The 21,109-nt window shown below is 44.3% G+C and overlaps 1 long non-coding RNA gene across 1 annotated transcript in view; it reads right to left on the bottom strand.

Annotated features, from left to right (window-relative positions):
* Positions 1-5,659: 5,659 nt before the first annotated feature.
* Positions 5,660-21,109, bottom strand: part of LOC125624508 (uncharacterized) — a 40,906-nt gene continuing 25,456 nt past the window's right edge. Inside the window, exon 5 of the long non-coding RNA XR_012665424.1 lies at positions 5,660-9,105. This is a non-coding gene — a long non-coding RNA (uncharacterized LOC125624508). The remainder of the gene's footprint in view (positions 9,106-21,109) is intronic.

Genomic DNA, 21,109 nt, shown 5'->3' with positions numbered 1-21,109 from the left:
ATGGGCTTGGTGACAGTGGGAATGAAAGTGTGTTCCCAAGTAACAGGGCAAGTGAGAGAGGAGAAGGTTGGGGAGGAAAGATCAGAAGTTCAGCTTTGGTGATGTCAAGTGGTGTCAGAGAAATTGGCTGAGATAAGGCTTTGGATGGCGAAAGACAGGTTGGGAAGGGTAGATTTGCTTTTAAAGAAACACATTCTTTCTCCCCTGACCTCTGTTTTCAAGTTTCTAAACAGTATGGCCCAGATTTCTTTAAAATATTTCTTAAACCCAAGCCAAAAAACCTAGCCTGACCATTCTATGAATCATCAGTCGTACATCCTGTTCCGAAGCAAGGTGTGGAAAGACTAGTTTGAACTAGACTGAGATAGAGATCAGAGGTTTATTCATGAACCACTCAGCTTTGCAATGAGCTAAATTTTGATGAGAAAAATCATCTGTTTTTATTCCCATGGACTTTCAAGAATAATATTACAATTCTGCCAACTCTTGGTAATACTCAAGGAGTGCAGAGTAATATACTACTTCCATGGTAAATTTCTGCAATAATACACTTGAATCTTAATACTTCAGAGGCTCATAGGAAAGTTCTGCAATTACAGCCAAGACACAATTGCTTCAATTTCTACAGGGAAACGTGCTGTCACGCACAAAAGACAATTTCAAAAACTCTCTCATACTTTTACAACACCCCAGGTTTATTTTTAAATCTGTGTTTGGTTTCAATGAGAGCTTAGAGAATCAGGGAAAAAATACCAGACAAAGTAATCTGGTTTGGAAAACTAATCAGTAACATGCTAGTGCATCTCCAAAGCCTCTGAGCAAAATCAATGGAGAATTGCGTAACTAGCACCACAAGAAATAACATAATGATAATAATAGAGTCCCTGGGAAGCCCCCAAAATTTTTAATGACAATCAGCATTGACTCAGGGAATGGTCCAGAGGTACGGAATGCCATGTAGGCACTTCCCATTTTGAAATTCCTATATTCATATCATACGGGTCTTGGGCGTCGGGTCCTTCACTCGCTCCGGTCTTCGGCGGCATTGCAGTGGCGGGGAGCCTTTTTTATTTCCACTCCCCTGTTTTCTCCACCTGGCTACGCCACTGCCTTGGGCCTAGAAGCTCAGCGGGTATCAATCAGCAAAGCTCCACGGATTGCCAGGCCTGTTACCCGCTGAGAACATGGCTGTGAATAGATGCGAAGCACTTTGAGGTCCAAAGGCGGAAGGTGCTAGTGAAGGGAGCCAGTATTCAGTTTCACAAGGAAAAGTGAAGCTCGTGAGCGGGGGAGTGACTGGGACACGTCTGACAGCAATGGCCAGAACACTGCCAGACACACCTGGCCACAGCTCTGCTTTTTGACATCCTTGCTGGGCAGCTACTTTTGTTGTTGCTGTTCAGTTTACTCTGTGTGAGCCCCCAGAGCCAATTATTAATGTCTGACCTCATCACCTATCAGCATGGGTTGTTTTTGGTCTCGTATTCTGATCGTGTTACCTTTTGTGGGGGTCGGCGGCCGGTTAGAATTACCACCGTGAACATTTTACACACTGTCCAGAAATGGACATCAGAATTTCAGAAAGTATTCACTGAAGGATTTTGCTTCCCAGCAATTGCAGAGCTAATTGCTGAAGCTGAGGGTTCTGGTCTTTGAGACCTTTCAAGAGTAGTTGTTAATGGTGTAATTAATTCAAATTACCTCTAATTTCAATTCAACCTTTGGCTCCGTGAAACCTAGATCTAATGTAGCACTTGATCATGTCTGTTCTGAAGAGCTTACTCCAAGCTGTAGTCTTTCAAGTATAGTAGCAGTCACCCCAGCCTGGGCACATACATAACCAGCAATGTACTAAGAAGGAATCTACCAAAATGTTTGCTCATCCATAATTATTACTCCTGAAATAAAGCAAGTAAACATTTGTTCAAAAAGAATGGATGTTTGCTGAGGTTAGTTCACTAGCAGGAAAGCTCTGAAAATTGCATTTAAATTGCATCTTTTTAACTTGGGACACCTTTCAGTCTCTAACCTTAAATTGCTGACTTGGAGATTCCTACTGGTACCGTGTGAGCTGTTAATGCTGCCATTCCTTGGTGGAAAAGGCACTGCCCCTCCTAGTTTTAAAAGATAAGTGGTGCTTCTGGTGAATGCAGATATCTGTGGAGTTTATTAGCGAAGAAACACAAGCTACTATGATGGAATGGCTAGTCTGTATGTGTACTGTTGCCCTCTACTGAGGGGAATCAGGACTCTGCTCGACCCTGTTGTTGGGTCAAATAATGGAAAAAACAATTATTTGTGACTGAATTATTCAGAGCTTGGTAGAAGTTCATATTATTTGCAGACTAATATTCAATCTATAGAGCTGGCGGGAAAACAGAAAAATGTACTTGCATATCATTTATTTGAAGAAAAACTCCAAAATCCCTTGGATAAATGATTTGCAACAAACAATTCAAGCAGCACTAGTCTATAACCCTTAAACTGCTATGGGAAAGATTCCCCCTTAAACTCAAGGGGCTGGGGCCTATGCTTTTGGAAAAGATCTGAGGTTCAGCCCCACAAGTTTGGAATAGTCATGCTATGTAACGTAACAACAGCAAGACCTGGGAGGCCGCAGAATTTACTCTAGTTCTCCCCCCCTCCCCTCCCCGGCTGCTCTCCTGCTGGTAATAGCTCATCTTAAGTGATCACTCTCCTTACAGTATGTATGATAACACCCATTTTTTCATGTTCTGTGTGTAATTAAATCTCCTCACTGTATTTTCCACTGAATGCATCTGATGAAGTGAGCTGTAGCTCACGAAAGCTTATGCTCAAATCAATTGGTTAGTCTCTAAGGTGCCACAAATCCTCCTGTTCTTTTTTTCTAGTTCTTTAGTTGGTCTCGCTCACTATATCCTTTAGCTATTTCCACTGCAGCTCCATATGACAATAATGATTTGAGATACCTAACATGTTGCCAAGTGCCAGGGGAACTCCACACATACATGGGAACTCTGATCTTGCCACAGTTGTACACAAGTTGCGCACTGACTTACTATGAAGGCCAAAGGGAAATTTCAACTCCTTTTCAGCTGAATGGCAGGAAGTCAGGCTACGGATGGCTTGACCACCTGGTTTTCTGTGACAATTGTGCCTTTTCTTGCCAGCTCTTTTGCTGTAGCAACACTGGCATTGGTTCTTTCAAAAGTGAGTTCCAAACAAGCTTGTAATAGGAAACAATGTATAAACAGCTGCAGCATGTTTATTCTGAAAACCCTCTCTCCTAGGCCTCCCAACGGCAGCTCTCAGAAAGCCAGTCTGATCCAGCGTATGATCATACTGCTCTGTGCACATGTTTCTTTTCACTGCACCCACCAGGAGGGAGAGCAAAGGAAACATGCTGGAAGAGGCAAAAGCAATCTGTGGAAACAGCTGCCATTTTTTCGGGGACAGAGAACCTATATTCTCCATATATTTGGAGATTTCCTAATTGCTGTCTGATTTTGGAAATAAAGATGCAAAAAGCTTTATGGAAAGTATCATTCAATAAGACAAACTGCTCTCAGATGCAGCCAGGCCAAAGGGGTTTATGTATGTGCATCCAGTGGTGGAATGTTTTTGTATGCATTGCTGCCCAACGAGGTTCCAATAATAACTGGCTTTAAGAGAATTTTAATCCATCCTTTAAGGAAGCCGTGAAAATGTAAAGAAAGACTGGAACTGCAACTGTTCGACGTTGCTTTCTTACGTTGTGTATCATCCATTCTTCTTTTTCATTTATATTACGACAGTCCCATTCTGCTAAGTGCAGTGCAAACAGGCAAACCAAGACTGTCTCTGTCCTATGTGACATAACAGATCACACACATCAACAAACAGGAGGTGGGGACTGTTAATCAGGCATATTTTAGCACTGTGAGCATTAGTCTCAACTGACCACCAGTCCAGCCCGACTGTGCTGCGCTGAAGTCTACTGGAGTAAGATGGTATGGTGGGCATCTCCTGAGACCATGACATGCCCCTCCGAACTCTGTCCCAGTAGGCAACGTTCTAAGTGAATAGATACACACCATTCATCAAGCCCTTTGGAAAGGATAACACTCTTAATGTGTGCGACTAATAGAAAAATACCCCATCACTGTAAGAGTGAGAAGATATAACCTCCTGGAAGACTTACGCTGAACTACAGCTTCCCTAAAGGGACAAATTCTTATTCCCCTACAGAGGGAGCAGAAGATGTTTTGCACTGAAGGCAGCTCTGAGTGGACCCACTGGTGATTATGGATTGGTGGGTGTGGTGGGCTGTGCCTTTAAGGGCTGAGCTTCCCAGAGAGTCTGGGCAGAGCTCTATGAAGCTCAGCCTTTAAAGACACAGACCCTAATACTCTAGTGGGTGCATATGAGGTCATGAGGAGGTAAGCGGAAATGCAGGGCCAGATTCTCAGCAGGTGTAAATCAGCATATTTCCACTGACTTCAGTGAAGCCACACCGCTTTACAACAAATGAGGGATCTGAGCCAAAGTATATTCTGAAAACGGACGTTTTCCAGCTATTGTAAGCGGTGTTGACTGTAACACAAAACCATCCCTGGTGACTATGAATTTCTGCCTTGTTCATCCCTTAGAAATCAAGTGCAGTCTATTTGCAATTTTAGAGCCCTGCAGAATGACAGGAGCCTTAAGTGAACTTTAAACAGTATTTGTCACCGGCTCCATTTCCAGAATTACGCTATCTCATCCCAGGGATTCTGCAGAGCAGTTATATTTTCATTGTTGAATTTGCCTATTACACTCAGTTAACCACAGCAGTAGTTTTAGTAAATTCTCCCTTATACAATTTTTCTGCCAACAAAAATGATTTCTAATTAGTTCACCATCAGGTTTATCTCTGCTATGCACACAATATTTTGCACAGGGCTCTTGAAGTAAATATTGAGACAAAATAACCAGAAGCTGGTATAATAGGTTCATTTACTACAGATTTTATCCACTCTGCTGTGGGGGGAAACGCATGAAGTACATTTATGTTCTTCTCGATCCTAACCTCCTCTCAGACTGGTTGCTAAGCCCTCAGTGGTTCAGATCATCAGCCTGTGTACATCAGCATTGTACCATTCAAGTCACTACAGCTATGCCGCTCTACACCAGATGAGATCCAGCCCTTCATATTTAAAGCACATATGGGGAAGGAGGCCTGAATTAAACCCAGTCTGGTTCAGAAAATGGGGGAAGGCTGTCTTGTTACAAAATATGCTGACCTTAATAATCTACACTGGAGATGCTAGAAACCTATAGGAGACTATGGCGATATATTTTGGGGAGTCTAAAGTGATTTTGGAATGATATCCGTTGAAACCAATAAGCGTCTCCTATGAAAAGGCTAAACAGGTTACTTTAGTCTGATGGTAGCAAAACAGATTATAGCCAAGCACCGAAAAGATATCTGGCACATCAGAGCTGGAGGGTGATAGAAATATTCCAGTTTAAGAAAAGGTGATTTATGGGCTTGAAAGCAAAATAGAGGCAATTGATGATATATGGAGACTGTTTCTAAATAATATTAGAAAACAGTTTAGATCCCAGATATGAAAGATTATAGATAACTCCAGACATGCAGCGTGGGGCATGGAAATCAATGAATGAAGGTAAATGCACCTCTCTTATCTTAGGTGTTTGTAGGCGTTTATTTTATATTGGTTGGTGGAGGAAAGTAAGAAATACATTTGATTGTGTTAATAAAAAGGAGGGAGTTGAACTGAGTGTAAGTCATAAAACGTTTCAATAAGAAAGCAATAATAAAAAGTTTGTTAAGATGTGAAATATTTTGTGCCTAAGTTTTGGAAAGTATCATCTTTCCCCTGTCAGTACTTGCAATACTCCTCAGTGAGTTTTATGTTACAAAATAGAACATGTATTTTGGGACAATTTCTTTCCTTTGCTTTTAGATAAAGGTAACATCGATGGGCAAAAAAAGCCCTAAAGTAACAGCTAACAAAAGTCAGCTTCCAGTCAAGTGCAAGGCACACTTCTTGACCTGCCTTCACAAATGAAAACTCATCTTGTAGTATAAAATTATAAATCCATGTACAAGTTTCCCTCCGTAATTTGCAAAGAAATCACACATGACAGATGTTATTCACAGTGCTTACTGCATTTTGGAAGGAGCGAAGGCCCAGATTCAATAAAATGTTTAAACACATGCTGAATCAGGACTTACCCTGATGATTCCAGTATGAGAACCTGACTAGAACAGACTAAAGCAAAAAATGCTTGTAGCCCTATCTGCCTGGTCCAAACAAATCCACTGTGTTTTGGTGTCTACTCAGTTATAGCCCTGAGGAAGAGGTGGAAAAGGGAACATGCAACCGAAATGAAAGAGAAACAAAGAGAGAAGGACAAATCTCCCAGGTTTGACTGTGCTAGGCGCATGCATGCTAGCGGTAAACTCAGTCCACCTTGTGTAGATGCAGGAGCTATGAGAGAGGGGGTGAAGGTGCCGTTGTGCACCTGTGCAAGACCTGCCACAACCCTGGGGTTTGGGGTCCCTGCATGCGAGGATAAGGAGAGTGTCAGTGTCTTCAGTGGGGTTAGCAGTTCCAGAGGGGACAGGGTCGTAAACTCACCTGGGCGTACTGCTGACATCTTGGTAGCCTCCGAAGCGTCTCAAAGGAACGGGTAGCGTTTAAGGGCAACAACAAATTCACTTCCGTGCACAGAGCTGGCACAAATCCCACGCCGCGCAATGGCTGGGTTCTTCCCAGGCACCTAAAGGAGTTAGGCCCCAAATCCCATTGATTTCAATGAGATTCAGGCACCTAACACTCTTTGACTCCATTGGAAACCCCAGCAACAAATCCCACTTAATCCCTCAACATAAGATTTAAGTGGGGCATGGGCTTCATGATGGCTGCTTGCACAGGGGCAAAATTTAACTCTGTTTGTTATATTCAGGAGGAATGTTAGGTTGGAAGCATTTTTCACCTTCCTATGAAGCTGCTAATTAGCAGGCATGTTTCACGGGACGTGAAGGAAAGGGGTAGAGAGAAAGCTAATAGATTCCATACATGGTAGAGCCAATTTGATACTATCCTGTGCAAGAAAATATATACTGTAAACTCCATCCACCAGGTCAAGGTGCTTAGTTCGATTTAAAGCGCAGACAGCATGTTACAATCTATCAACAGTGATTTCCTTGTAATTAAGCCATCTTTCATATACCCAGAGGTCGCTCTTGGAAACACCAATGGCATTATATATTTATTATTAGCAAATGTATTACGTTTGAGAACTGGGATAAAACTGCTAAAATGTAACACAGAATTTATAATTTTGGTCCTGAGGATGCTGGCGGATTATAAATATACATTCCGTTTCAAATGGCAAATGACACATGGCATTTTGGGAAGCTTAGCACAGGGTCTATCATGAATAAAACAGTTTTTTGAACAGCATCTTAGAACTCCATGCACTCTGAAGACTCAGAAAAAACAGTTCAGTAGATGATCAAAGCTTGATGCTCTCAAAAAAGTTGTTGGGTTTTTTTACCAGATATGATGAATTTGTGACATTTTAAAGCTTAATTAGGAGGAAGGTAAGAGTCGGAGCCATTTATCTTGATAGTCCCTTTAATATGCTGATGGGCTGGTAGGTGCTGAGTTTTAATTACTTATTCATAATTTGCAGAGCTTCTCAAAACAGCTGGTAGTTACAGAGGACACAGTGATGCGAGAGATGTTGCTGAGCATGTTGGAGATAAACAAGATTTAACCAAATGCAAGAGAAACACTCTCCTTTCATAGTTTTTCTACTTAAAAAAATTATAATAAAATATATATTTTTGATATCCAGACAAATTGAAAGCTGACTACTGAGCTGTCAGCCATTAATTAGTCCCATCTAACTTAGTTTGCATCTGGCCTTCAACTTTTTCAAAGAACAAGCTCATCTGTCGGTTTTTGCCCCCAGCACTTCTAGGTTTTTTCAATTCATAGTATTCTGCCTAATGAGTGTCATTTGAATTCAGTCTGCTGGCAGGGAAATAATACAGATATTTTTCATACAGCGTGTGACAATACTTATTTCCAAAGCCTGTTCTGTTGTGGGGTCACGTTTTGTCTGGATGAGGCTCAGAAACAACAGAGGCTCCTGAGTTTCATTTGAAAACTCATATAGTTCTCAACTACAATCAGAAGTTCAGAGTTAAACTCCTTTCCTATAGTCCAGAGTGAAATGTCCATCTCCAATCATCAGAGGTACAGTGTGTATGGCGGATCATCACGTGATGATCACACAACCCAGGAGTGGCATTCAGTTTGTCACATGCTTTCTCAACCATTATGGTGCTGTGCAACACAAATCAAACCCTGCGTGGTTAGAATGCATTCTAGCTGGCATGTTTGTCACAGAGCGGAGATCTGGCAAACACAGGCCTTGATGGAAACCCAGGCTTTGTTTTTTAACTAACTGGCATGCTGACTGGGCAGTGTCCTGGCCTCAAGCTAAACAGTGAGTTGCCCCAAGAATACACCAGGAGAATCAATTACAGGTGGCAGTAGTCCGAGGGAGACTTGGCACTGCAAAAAGCTGTCCCTTTCCATATACTCAGGCAGTATCTGTGTGAGATCTATGCCAAGAAAGTCATCATGCTTTCTCCCGAGACAGCCAGCTGGCACTGGGCATTCACAAGAGAGTACACACGCTTCCTCTCAGCTGTGACTCAAGCCATTACTGCAGCCCACCAGCGGTGGCTCATCCCATCTTTAAAGAGATGCTTCAGTCAATTAAGGGCTGGCTTCTGGGCTGAAATCCAGGAGTTGCTGTGGCAGATGTCAGTGCCAGAGCAAAGTGATGTTCCAGTGTGTTCGGGCCTGAAGGAAATACTGCCACTGACCAGCAGTCCAAACTCCCTGCCAATCGCTCTGTGAGAATTTTGCGTGTTGAGTTCAGCTGCCACTGTGCGGAGGACTCAAAGTTCTCATTAACAGGGGAGCCGTGTTGGTGAGCTGGGTGAGCCTTCTGTCCTCACCTCTCCCTTGCACTTCTGGAACCACGTCCAAACCAAACCTTCTTCTAAGGTTCTGAAACATTCAAACAAAATTCTCTCCCCCTCCGGTTCAGACACTGGAAAAAGAGGTGCAAAAATACAGTAATAAAAGCCTGTCCTGAGGTCACCGCCTCTATGACCATACAAGGATATGCCTGAATGCAAGCAAGAAATAAAAGCAGTGCTTTCTTTGCACTGCAATAGCACCTTGCAGACAGGGATCTCAAAGCTCTTCCCAGAAATGAATGAACACCCCAGCAAGGTAGGTCAGGGACCATTATTCCCTTTTTGCAAGTGAGGAAACTGAGGCACTGAGTGTTTAAATGGCCTGCCAAGCACACAAAAGCAGTCTGGGGCTCAGGACTGGGAATCATAATATCTGGGCTGTATTCCCAGCTGAGTTTTAGCCACGGGACTATCCTTCCTGCCCCGTTCATAGGAGCTCAGACACCACAGTGATGAACACTAGCCACAACAGGCTCCCCAACTAGTACTGAAAACTCCAAAGGGTCTGAAAAGTTAGAGAAGTTTCTTGGTGCTTCCCAGAACTCTGTGAGGTTGGCCCCTCCCTAATCACCTGTGAATTTTACTAGCTAACCCTAAACAGAGTGAACTAAGGAAGTAGGATCTAGCACATCAGAAGTCTGAGATGGAGAGGGGAGGAGGGCTGATTTCTCAGCTAACCAACAAGATGGATTCACGTTTTCCTCTAACATTTCAATTGCTGTGAATGGGGGGGGGGGGGAAATCAAAGCAATTTTTCTATCATCCAAGCTCACGTCAAAAAGACTTTTATCAGCAGCATCTGCCTACTCTCCATGTTTTTAGTTAATTTATATTCTGCAAGTGAGTATCGCAGAGGGTTTATGGTAGAAGAATTATAGCAGTAAGTTGACTCACTTCTGAGTGGTGTAGAATTGTTTGTACTTTCAGTTTGTCAGCAAGATAAATTCTTGGATGGGGATGGTTTGCTCCCTCTAGCAAGACCACACTCAATTTCATAGAGGCATCTTTTATTGATCTCCCTTTCTTCTGCTCTTCTCTTCTAAGATAGGACAACTTAAGCTAATATCTCATCCACGGAGTTAACAACATTCCAAGGGCCCCTAAATCTCTATGGCTCTGTTATAAGGCAAGATCTCACTGGACTGAAAGGGGAAAAATGCCTTTCTTATAGTTGTCAATAGCACTGCAGTCCCTCAGTAGGTGATGTATTTAAAGCATTACTTGTTAATCTTGCTCCTCCTCCTGAGAATTAAAACATCTATTGAATATCTGTGTCCTGTCACACAGTGATGGGGACTAAAGATGATGAACTTAAAGTGGACTCAGAGTGATAAATATTATTTATAAATCAAGGCAATGGGAGCAGTGTGTGATTATAACGAAATACAGTAATGCCACCCCTCGGGTTAGGAACAAGGCTTGGCAAAAAGAGCCTCTACATTTGTCTGGTTACTATGGTAAGTCACCCTGGTGGGAGAGACGAGGGAGTCTTTTTACTGAAAAAGGCAAGAATTGGGGTTTGAAAGCCAGCATTTGCTGAGCAGCATGACTAGCAAAATGGCTTTTTAGGTCACTCTCCTAAAATCAAGCAGCGTCCTTAGTGATGCTAACGTATATCTATATTAATAATGGGCATTTACATTACTCAGGTAAGTCCCTAGTATGATGCACTGAAAAGTTTAGAGGGCTCTTTTTCAGATGAAGTGATTTGCTTGGCATTGAACTGTATTCCCTGCGCGATGTTATCTCACCTAAAGCTGGCTAACTGTGTCATGTACCAGTGATTTCAAAGTATCACATTTATCCCATGCTTAGACCCCCACTGGCTTTCCAAACAGCCGTTCAGCCATCTGACGGAGCTGCCACCTGGCTGAAGAAGTGCAAAGCGTGTGAGTGTCTAGAACGCTCACAGGCTGTCGAACGCCCAGGCCTTGTTTCTATTCCAGAGACGTTAAGGTGGCCCCAGAGATCCCGAGAGCCCTGAAAATCGTACCCAGTGGCACTAACAGCTTAGTCAGCTAATTCTAGAGACCTGGCAGGCAGGATCTGGACCAACGGCCTGGAAGTGAAAAGCTCTGTGTAACGTCAGCAATCCCCTGACCCGTCCTGTCGTCCAGTATAAACAACACAGCACAGGAGGCACCAGACTAAGCTTTCACAGTGCGCATTGCGGGTGAGTCATTTGGAAAATTTGCTTGGCCAGATTTGTCTCAGCACCCCGGGTCCAATTCCGTTGAAACCAGTGACCGACAGGTGAGTTTGGCCCACACACTACAGCTACTGATCAAACTTTTTTCTTCTCAAAAAAAACCTAGCAACTTTCTTCCTAACCTCTGCATGGTCTAGAAAGAGAGATCCCAGCTGAGCAGAGCTCCTACCAAGCCAGGTGCCAAGGAAGTCTGCATTTGATGCTGCATACTCCAAACTATGACCATCCTAGTCTCAGATGTGGTTAAATCTGCCCTGGTCTTTTAAACTAAAGAAAACAAGCCTCCCCCAGAATTTTATTCACTAGCAATGGGATCCAATTATTAGCAGTTTGATATGTACCTAAAGTAAAAACTAAGTCAACCCTGCTGTGTTTTTTGTAAATGTAATGGCAGTTGACCTTTGTATGATTAAAATGAAAGGCTACAAAATGATCTAGATTACATTCTGTAGCACTTTGGGTTTCTTGGGTAAGGTTCAAAAGAAAAGTCCCATTTGGCAGCTAATGCTATGCTGCATCTCTGGCACTCTGCCACTCACCTTGTGAGGTCTTCCAGCAAACACATTCTCCATAGTTCTGGACAGTGTTAGAACTCCAACTGCTGCCTCCTTACAAAACAGCCAGGAGGGAAAATGAGCAGAATTACCAGTAGAAAATCTAATTAACTCCTATTTGACATAATCATCCAGATCCTGCAAAGTGCCCCGAAATCAGTGGGAGCTATGGAGTGCTGAGCATTTTACAGGATTGCAGCTATCATGAAACAATGTTTCCAACTCAGAAACAAATTTTTCTTCTTTTCCAAGCAGTTTATTCAAATGATGGAGCCATTGGCCATTATCTTTGAAAACTCATGGCAATCGGGGAAGGTCCCGGACGACTGGAAAAAGGCTAATGTAGTGCCCATCTTTAAAAAAAGGGAAGAAGGAGGATCCTGGGAACTACAGGCCAGTCAGCCTCACCTCAGTCGCTGGAAAAATCATGGAGCAGATCCTCAAGGAATCAATTCTGAAGCACTTAGAGGAGAGGAAGGTGATCAGGAACAGTCAGCATGGATTCACCAAGGGCAAGTCATGCCTGACTAATCTAATTGCTTTCTATGATGAGATAACTGGCTCTGTGGATGAAGGGAAAGCAGTGGACATGTTGTTCCTTGACTTTAGCAAAGCGTTTGACACGGTCTCCCACAGTATTCTTGCCAGTAAGTTAAAGAAGTATGGGCTGGATGAATGAACGATAAGGTGGATAGAAAGCTGGCTAGATTGTAGGGCTCAATGGGTAGTGATCAATGGCTCTATGTCTAGCTGGCAGCCGGTATCAAGTGGAGTGCCCCAAGGGTCGGCCCTCGGGCCAGTTTTGTTCAATATCTTCATTAACGATCTGGAAGATGGTGTGGATTGCACCCTCAGCAAGTTTGCAGATGACACTAAACTGGGAGGAGAGGTAGATACGCTTGAGGGTAGGAATAGGATACAGAGGGCCCTAGACAAATTAGAGGATTGGGCCAAAAGAAATCTGATGAGGTTCAACAAGGACAAGTGCAGAGTCCTGCACTTAGGACGGAAGAATCCCATGAACTGCTACAGACTAGGGATCGAATAGCTAGGCAGCAGTTCTGCAGAAAAGGACCTAGGGGTTACAGTGGACGAGAAGCTGGATATGAGTCAACAGTGTGCCCTTGATGCCAAGAAGGCCAAGGGCATTTTGGGATGTATAAGTAGGGGCATTGCCAGCAGATCGACGGATGTGATCGTTCCCCTCTATTCGACATTGGTGAGGCCTCATCTGGAGTACTGTGTCCAGTTTGGGGCCCCACACTACAAGAAGGATGTGGAAAAATTGGAAAACATCCAGCGGAGGGCAACAAAAATGATTAGGGGACTGGAACACATGACTTATGAGGAGAGGCTCAGGGAACTGGGTTTGTTTAGTCTGCGGAAGAGAAGAATGCGGGGGGAGTTGATAGCTTCTTTCAACTACCTGAAAGGGGGTTCCAAAGAGGATCGTTCTCCATGGTAGCTGATGACAGAATGAGGAGTAATGGTCTCAAGTTGCAGTGGGGGAGGTTTAGGTTGGATATTAGGAAAAACTTCTTTACTAGAAGGGTGGTGAAACACTGGAATGCGTTACCTAGGGAGGTGGTGGAAACTCCTTTCTTAGAAGTTTTTAAGGTCAGGCTTGACAAAGCCCTGGCTGGGATGATTTAGTTGGGGATTGGTCCTGCTTTGAGCAGGGGGTTGGACTAGATGACCTCCTGAGGTCCCTTCCAACCCTGATAGTCTATGATTCTATGGAGGCACAGACTTGTCAGGCTCCCAGTGTGCCTAATGGCCTGATTTATGACCTACAGAAGTCAATGGAACCTTTGCTCTGGAACTTCACTGGGAGAAAGACTCGCCCCTAACTGAATTATTCGCTGGCTGACAAGTTCGAAAAAGAAAAGGTCTCGCTTTTGAGTAATTAAATCCTGTTGGTTAAATAAGTCAGTCCTATGGGATATGACAGCTAATGGTCTACAACAAAGGGAAAGGATTATAATTGTTCAGGAATATTGAAAAAAATACAGAATAAACTCAGGGTCTATTTACAGAAAGTCTGGGGATATCTTTCTGCAGCTATATGCCACTTTAATTGCAAATCTGCACAGATGTTTCCTTAGAATTTGAAAAGTGATTAACAAATAAATTAAAGTAATGCTTGTTTTGCTTGAAGTATAATAATAAATATTTTTATAATGCATAGTTACCACAGTATCTGGGCACTTTATGACAAATCAAATACAGATTAAATGACTAAAATATACAAGGTTGAAACAATTAAAGTCAGAACGAAACCATAAATAATATCAATATGCCAGGCAAACTATTCAGAAAGCAAACACACAGTATTGCACAATGCAATATATCAGTTCAAATATGGCACACTAACTGAGTCTATGGGCTGGAGAAACTGATTTATTTTGTGCACCAACTGACCTTTAGCATTGCCTAAGCCATGGAGCAAAGATGATGTATTTGCCTGTTTTGGGAGTCAGTACTATAAATGCTATTTTAATATTATTAATAATGAGAATAAAAGCTTGTAGTGAAATAAGTGCTCAGCTGAATCCTCTAATTTACCCCACTCTAACTGTTTTGACATCACTGGAGTTACACAAGACTTATGCAACTGAGATCAGAATATGGCCCTCTGTCTCGGAGCAGCAGCATTGCCTACAACCTATGTTCAGGTCACAGTGCTTGTCTGAACTCAACAGTGCTGTTTGAAAGGAGCCACATCCTTTTGGCTGAGTACCATTCCAGGCAGGTGCAGGAATGGTAACAAATATTTAACGAGCTGCTTTCCTGGTATGCAGGATACATACCTCCCCACTCAGAAACCTGGGAAAACGAAACCCCTCCCATCGGCACCCTTCACAGGGTGAGTCTATGTAATAAAACCTCTCGTGAGCACGAGTCTATGTATAAAACAAGAAACACAGTATGAACTAGGAAAACACAACACAATAAATCAGCATGAATAGTAAGTAAAATAACCACCCCAGAGTACCTTGGGCAATAGACCTTTGCCTCAGTTTCCCCACCTGACAATGTGAGGGTCCGATGGACAAATGTCTCTTTGACATCTCGTTCTCCATCCCCCTTTTCCCTTTTGGGGCATCCCATTCACGGTTTGTTGTCAGGGGTTAGTGAAGTACCAAGATCCCAGAAACGCACTTGGACCAGTCCATCTCCAGCCCCTGGCGGGAAAGTGCTTCCATGAAGAAATGCCTGCCCATACCCTCTACTCACAACACCTCTAGCCATCCTGGCTCAGTCACCTCTGTGCCATCTCTCACCACGCCACCACCGCCCCCCCTGCAGTGCCAGCCCCTCTGCTCCTCTTCAGTTCGGTCCGACGGCGCCCCCGCCCAACCCAACGTTAGCGATGTCAGCTGTGTGGGTGCTGGCCAAAGGGGTTTGTAAAAGGGTGGCTCACCCCTTAAAGGCTGGGGGGTTGGGGCTAGTCAACCCCTAGTACAGAATAAGGCACACCTGGGTTGAGTCAGGTAATTCCCTAGACAGGGCAGCAGGTGGCTGCAGTGAAGGGGGAAAGCTCAGGAAGTTGTGGTCAAGTCTGAGGAGAGTGAGGACCAGCTCCTGCAGGGACCTGAGAGCAGGGAGGCCTGAGAGAGACCCTGTCAAAGCAGGGGGGAGAGACTGCAAAGACCCCACGCAGAAAGGCTTGGGAGGAGGAAGAGAAAGCTTGCTTTGTGTGGCCTTAGGAATTGACTTTGTTTGGCGACTTTGAGTTTTATTTGCTGTTTATTTTCTATTAATAAACCTAGTCCCCAAGAAGGGGTATTTTTGACCAAGGAAACATCTGAAGGGAAGTTTTATTTGAACAGTCTGAGGGGAAACTGAGGCAGGCTACCTGTAGCATGCCCCTAGGCCACCAGGGGGCACACAGGAGCTGGCCAGCCCAATTACAAGCTTGATTGTGCAGTATCCAGAGACGGCATAGGGAAATCACATCATGTACAGAAAAACCATCCCAGCAGGCTGGTGGAATGTTAATGACAGACTCCCAGGAGCCGGGTCCAGCACATCACTGAGCTAGTGAGATAGGCAAGCTCCTTTTCAAGTGTCAACCCTGTGCCTGGTTATCTTGGAGCCATCCACCCTGTAGGTGCAAAAGGCTGCAACCTGGAAGGAATGGAGCGGCTGTGACATAGCCTGAGATAGCATTTTCATTTATGGAAAATCTGATTCTTTTATGTGCTTCAGTGCAGTTCACTGCTCCAGTCTGGCTCTGACTATACATTATTTCATATTGTTTGTGTTGCTCTGCTAAAAAGCATTAACTTTCTCCTGCACACCACCTGACTACAAAGTTCACCAGGCAATTCTCAAGGCCAGATTGTAATCTGGTGTCAGCTCTGATTTCCATTTGCAAGTATTTTCTTCTGCAGCAATTATGCTGAAAGTCAGGAAGCTTGTCCTGTACTTAAACTCCTGTGGAACAATCCAGCTGGCTAGATTGCCACCATTAAAATAACTGGCAAACATGAAATGTTTATTATGTATCTATTGTTGACTTTTTAAAATTCATGCACAATTCAAGCTACATATATAATTCCTGAGTAAATACAGACATATTTTTTCTGTTGACTATTCCTTGACCTAGTTACTCTACACATATGCCATAGAATTTAGCAGAGATAAAAAGATGAGACCTCCAGGAATTTCAAGGGCTCCCAGATAGGTTATGCACATCTTGAAGAAGAAATTTACCAGGAGGCATCTAAAGTAAACTCTATAGTAAGTGTCATCAGCATCTTTCATGTATCTTACAAAGTTATTGCCTGTAGTATCATATGGTGATTGATTATTATTTGAAATTATTTGTCAAACATTTTTTTATGAATATACTGGAGCCTGTGGATCATTCATGAGGCTTATTCAGCTAATTAATCCATATTGGAAATTCACCATTCAGGCTTTGTGACTGGTCCGCTGAGTTGCATGGAATTACCTCTGGGCTAACCTTTATACAGTACTGCCATTTCTGCTCAGAATTAAGTTTACTATACCACAAAACACATTTTGTTGCTTGAATAAATGACCCTCAGCATCAGACCTGAAATTCTCTTTTCACAAGTATCATAGAAACAAAATTTTGAATGTCGATGAACAGAAAATAATATAGCATTGAACAAGCCAAGTTAAAGCCTGTCTAATTTGGGAAAATGTTTGTGAGTAAGTGAGTAGGTCTTAAACCCATATATGCAGTGGTGAGCTGGAGCCAGTTCGCACCGGTTCGCTGGAACCGGTTGTTAAATTTAGAAGCCCTTTTAGAACTGGTTGTTCCGCGAGGGAGAACCGGTTCTAAAAGGGCTTCTAAATTTAACTGGCCAAAAGTGTCGCTTTAGGCGCCAACTCCACGGGTGCTCCAGCCCTGGAGCACACAAGGGGAAAATTTGGTGGGTGAAGAGCACCCACCGGCAGCTCCCCGCCCCATCCCCGGCCCTAGCTCACCTCCCTCCACTCTGCCTCCGCCTCCTCCCCTGAACGCGCCGCCCCGCTCTGCTTCTCCGCCCCACCCCCCGGCTTCCCGCTGAACAGCTGATTCGCAGGACGCCCGGGGGGCGCGGAGAAGCAGAGCGGGGCGGCAGGTTCAGGGGAGGAGGCGGAGCGGAGGTGAGGTGAGCTGGGGCCGGGCCTAGGGCGGGGAGCTGCCGGTGAGTGCTCTGCACCCACCAAATTTTACTGGCGCACCCACGGAGTCAGCGCCTAAGGCGCCACTTTTGATGTGATCAGTGGGGGAGCAGCCGCTCCCCCTGCCCCCCCCTAGCTACGCTCCCCCACCCCTAGGAGCCAGAGGGACCTGCCGGATGCTTCCTGGGAGCTGCCCCAGGTAAGCCCTGCCGGGACTCCCCACCTCGCCCCCTGGCAGGTCCCTCTGGTTCTTAGGGGTGGGGTGGGCACCCACTACGGTGGCCCACGAGACCCTCCTGCCCAGTTCTGGGGGCAGTCAGGGGACAGGGGACGGGGGTGGATGGGGAGGAGGTCCTGGCGGGGGGGGGGGTCAAGAAACGTGGGGGGGTTGGATAGGGCAGGAGTCCCGGGGGGCGGGGGTGGGCAACGAGCCCCTTGTGGGGTGAGGAGGGAACCCGTTGTTAAGATTTTGGCAGCTCATCGCTGTATATATGTAGGTAAGTAGCAATATCTCCATATCTTTAATAGGGGAGTAAACTGCGCCATACAGAAGTGAAGTGACTTGCCTAGAGTGATGCAGCAAAGGGAAAAAAGGAATCCAAGTTTGACAACCAGTCTAACATCCCCCTACTCTAACCACTAGACTACGCTCTCCAATGACGAGATCATATTAATTATACTTAAAACAAATCCTTCGTAATAAGTACTTAGTGCAGATATGTCTCTGTGCCTGAAGACTAGAGGCAGCCATTTATGTTCAGCACTTGCTATGCTCTTTGATGTTTCAGGATGACAGCTTAATATGATCCTGCTCACTTTCTCTCTGACTATCGGCAACCCTTTGTACTAAATGATTTTTTGAGCAGTGTTTATTTCACATATAATAGCCCAAAAGCCGAAACGAAGAACACAAAATATTCAGTCAAAGAGACTTGGCTACTGGTTGATAAGTGTCAGCTACAGTACCATGCCTTCAGTAATGCTTTTTGTCTTGCAGTTGCAAAAGGAGGAATAACAAATTCTTAATAACATCCTTTGAGAACACTTCACAATCGGCCAAGACAGATAATCTTGGATAAAATAAAAGGGGAAAAAGAGAAGTCATTAGCAGATAAGATTAGTATAAATTCTGCAAAGCCTTAAAGAGGTCACTCGTATAACTAAAAAGAAAAGAAACTCAAAGCTATGGGCCACTACAAGGTCCTGACCAATGTTAACCAACGGCAAAGTAAGAAAAATAGCTGGGGAAACAAATCAGCCCTCAAATGTTATACAGCTGTAAAGCAGCTGTGTTACAGGATTCAGAGTAACAGCCGTGTTAGTCTGTATTCGCAAAAAGAAAAGGAGTACTTGTGGCACCTTATAAATTGGTTAGTCTCTAAGGTGCCACAAGTACTCCTTTTCTTTTTGTGTTACAGGAATAATCCACTGAGGGAAGCTAGGAGGAAATACTGGCTGAGTGACAGTTATTTTCAATAACTCATGTGTATGGCCTCAGGGTGATTCAGAGATGGCCCTGGTGTCTAATCCAAGTCTTAGCTTCCCTCACCTTTGCCCTCACACTGCGCAAAATATCAGATGAGAGAGCTTTGTGACTACTTCTCAAGTGATTATATAGACAGCTGGCTTCTGTACAACAGGAAAGTCCTAAACAGGATACAGAACCAGCAGTGGGCACATTGTGAAGATGTCATTACGCATGATGAGCACCACTGAAAAACAGCCCCTGAGCAATGGAGAGGAGCAGCTAAGCAGCAAATGGCACACCCCATACAACGCTGGCAGGGTAGTGTGCAGGAACACCAGGGGTCTTTACTGTCGTTCGAGAACAAACAGAATCCGTCTCATCCAGCGACTCAGAATAAAGCTACACCAGCGTCCTTGAGAACCTGGGGCCCAATCCTACAGGCACCAAACACAGCTCAGTTGCCATTGAATTCTGCGGGTACTTGTGTGTTCTGTAGCCTCTCGGCCCGAAGCTCATGATCAACTGACAACTTGGGTCACTGCCTGCAATTGGAGTTTACTCATAGACATACTGAGTACTCCAAGAATTCCTCAAATGCAACTAGCAAGGAAGGGGCTGCCTGACATGATAACAGTAACAGCACACTGACCGGGGCATATGACAAAGAGATATTAGCCTCTGGCAACTCTGAGCCATGTCAAGTGCATGCAGCCAGAAAACAAATCCCAATCTTTTACCAACTCTCCAGGGTATCACGCTTTTATTTCAACAACCTCCCAGGAACGTGCACAGCACCAGTGAGCTAAGACTGATGACAAGAGTCAGAGACAATGGGCATGGGAGTCTGTCTGGGGAATAGCATTGTTATTCCATTCTGATCATAAAAACAACTCCAAACTCTGGCAAGGCTTCTGAATTGGGAGATAACAATCCAGTTCCGTTTGGTTTTCATGCAGGGGTAAATAGTCACCTACGTGGACATTTTTTAGTTTAAATTGATGCAGGACTGGCTGCTGGCTGGCATGTTCTATCAGACTTCTTGGCACTGCCTTCCAGTCCATTAACCACCCTGCATCCCACGTGCAGCTGCCTCTGCCTCAACACACTGATTTTCCAAAATGAGGAATCTGAGCTGGGACGTTCATTCATTGACCCAGCAGGGGGTGGACGCTCAGGGCTAGATTATATGCAGAGTCGCACTGGTTTAACTGAACTGTGTGGACGCTCTTATTTCAGTTTAAGAGGGGCTTAAACTGATTCCCATTCAACTTAAACGGAATCAAAATAAGATAAACTGGAAGACGCCCCTCTTAGACCAAAATAAATGTGTTCCCATAGGGGCTGCACCAGTTTAACTAAACCGGTGCCAGATGGTGTGTAAACAAGGCCTCAGGAGAACATAATGCTTTATCTTGGAAAGAGGGAGCATGTAGTGTAAGTTTCTAATGGTCCCCTCTGGCCAGCAGTCACAGATGTGTCAGTGAAGGTCCCTGCATGTTGATCAGACCCTGTTTACTTTAGTAGTATAGTGTCAATGCGAACTTGGATTCCCAGGTCCAAGCTGGCATTTCCTGACCTTCCTGGGCTTAAATGAGACCATATATACACAGCACATGCTTGCTTTAATGTGCTTTATGTTGTTTTTGTGGCTCCACAGAAATCCATTTTCCTGCGGTTGTGTTAAAATATGTATTTGTGAAAGGCAAACAAATTGCATTTTCTTGATTATGCCTCATGGTTTCCTAGAAGGAGAAACTGTCTAATTGGTTTACATTAAGCAGATGCACTGTTTGAAGAGGGAAATTAAATAGAATCCCACTAGATGTGTTGGTAGACAGACGTGGTTAAACACAAACATTAGCAGGCATTCAGCAATGCTCTGAAACACATTCTGAGAAATTGCAGCTTGCGTGGTGAGGAGTTGTTTGAACTGGCTCTCTGGTAATGAGGACTGCAACAGATCACCAGTGATTCAGCTTCCAGATTGCTGCCCGTATTTTTCTGGATCTCTCTGCTCAGGTCTAGGTACCTCGTTAACAGAAAGTACTGAACAGGCAGGGTGTGACTACAACTTTGCCTGCCACACATTTGTGACCCTGCAGAGTGGTCTCACTGCCCATCAGGAGCTTGAGGCCCAGAGGCTGCAAAGCATCCAAGTATCCACTGAATTCAATGGCAACTGAGGTGTGCCCCGCACCTTG

This window comes from Caretta caretta, chromosome 18 (genome assembly GCF_965140235.1).
Source record: "Caretta caretta isolate rCarCar2 chromosome 18, rCarCar1.hap1, whole genome shotgun sequence".
In the NCBI taxonomy this organism is placed as follows: domain Eukaryota; kingdom Metazoa; phylum Chordata; order Testudines; family Cheloniidae; genus Caretta; species Caretta caretta.
This window is presented reverse-complemented; position numbering and strand designations above follow the sequence as displayed.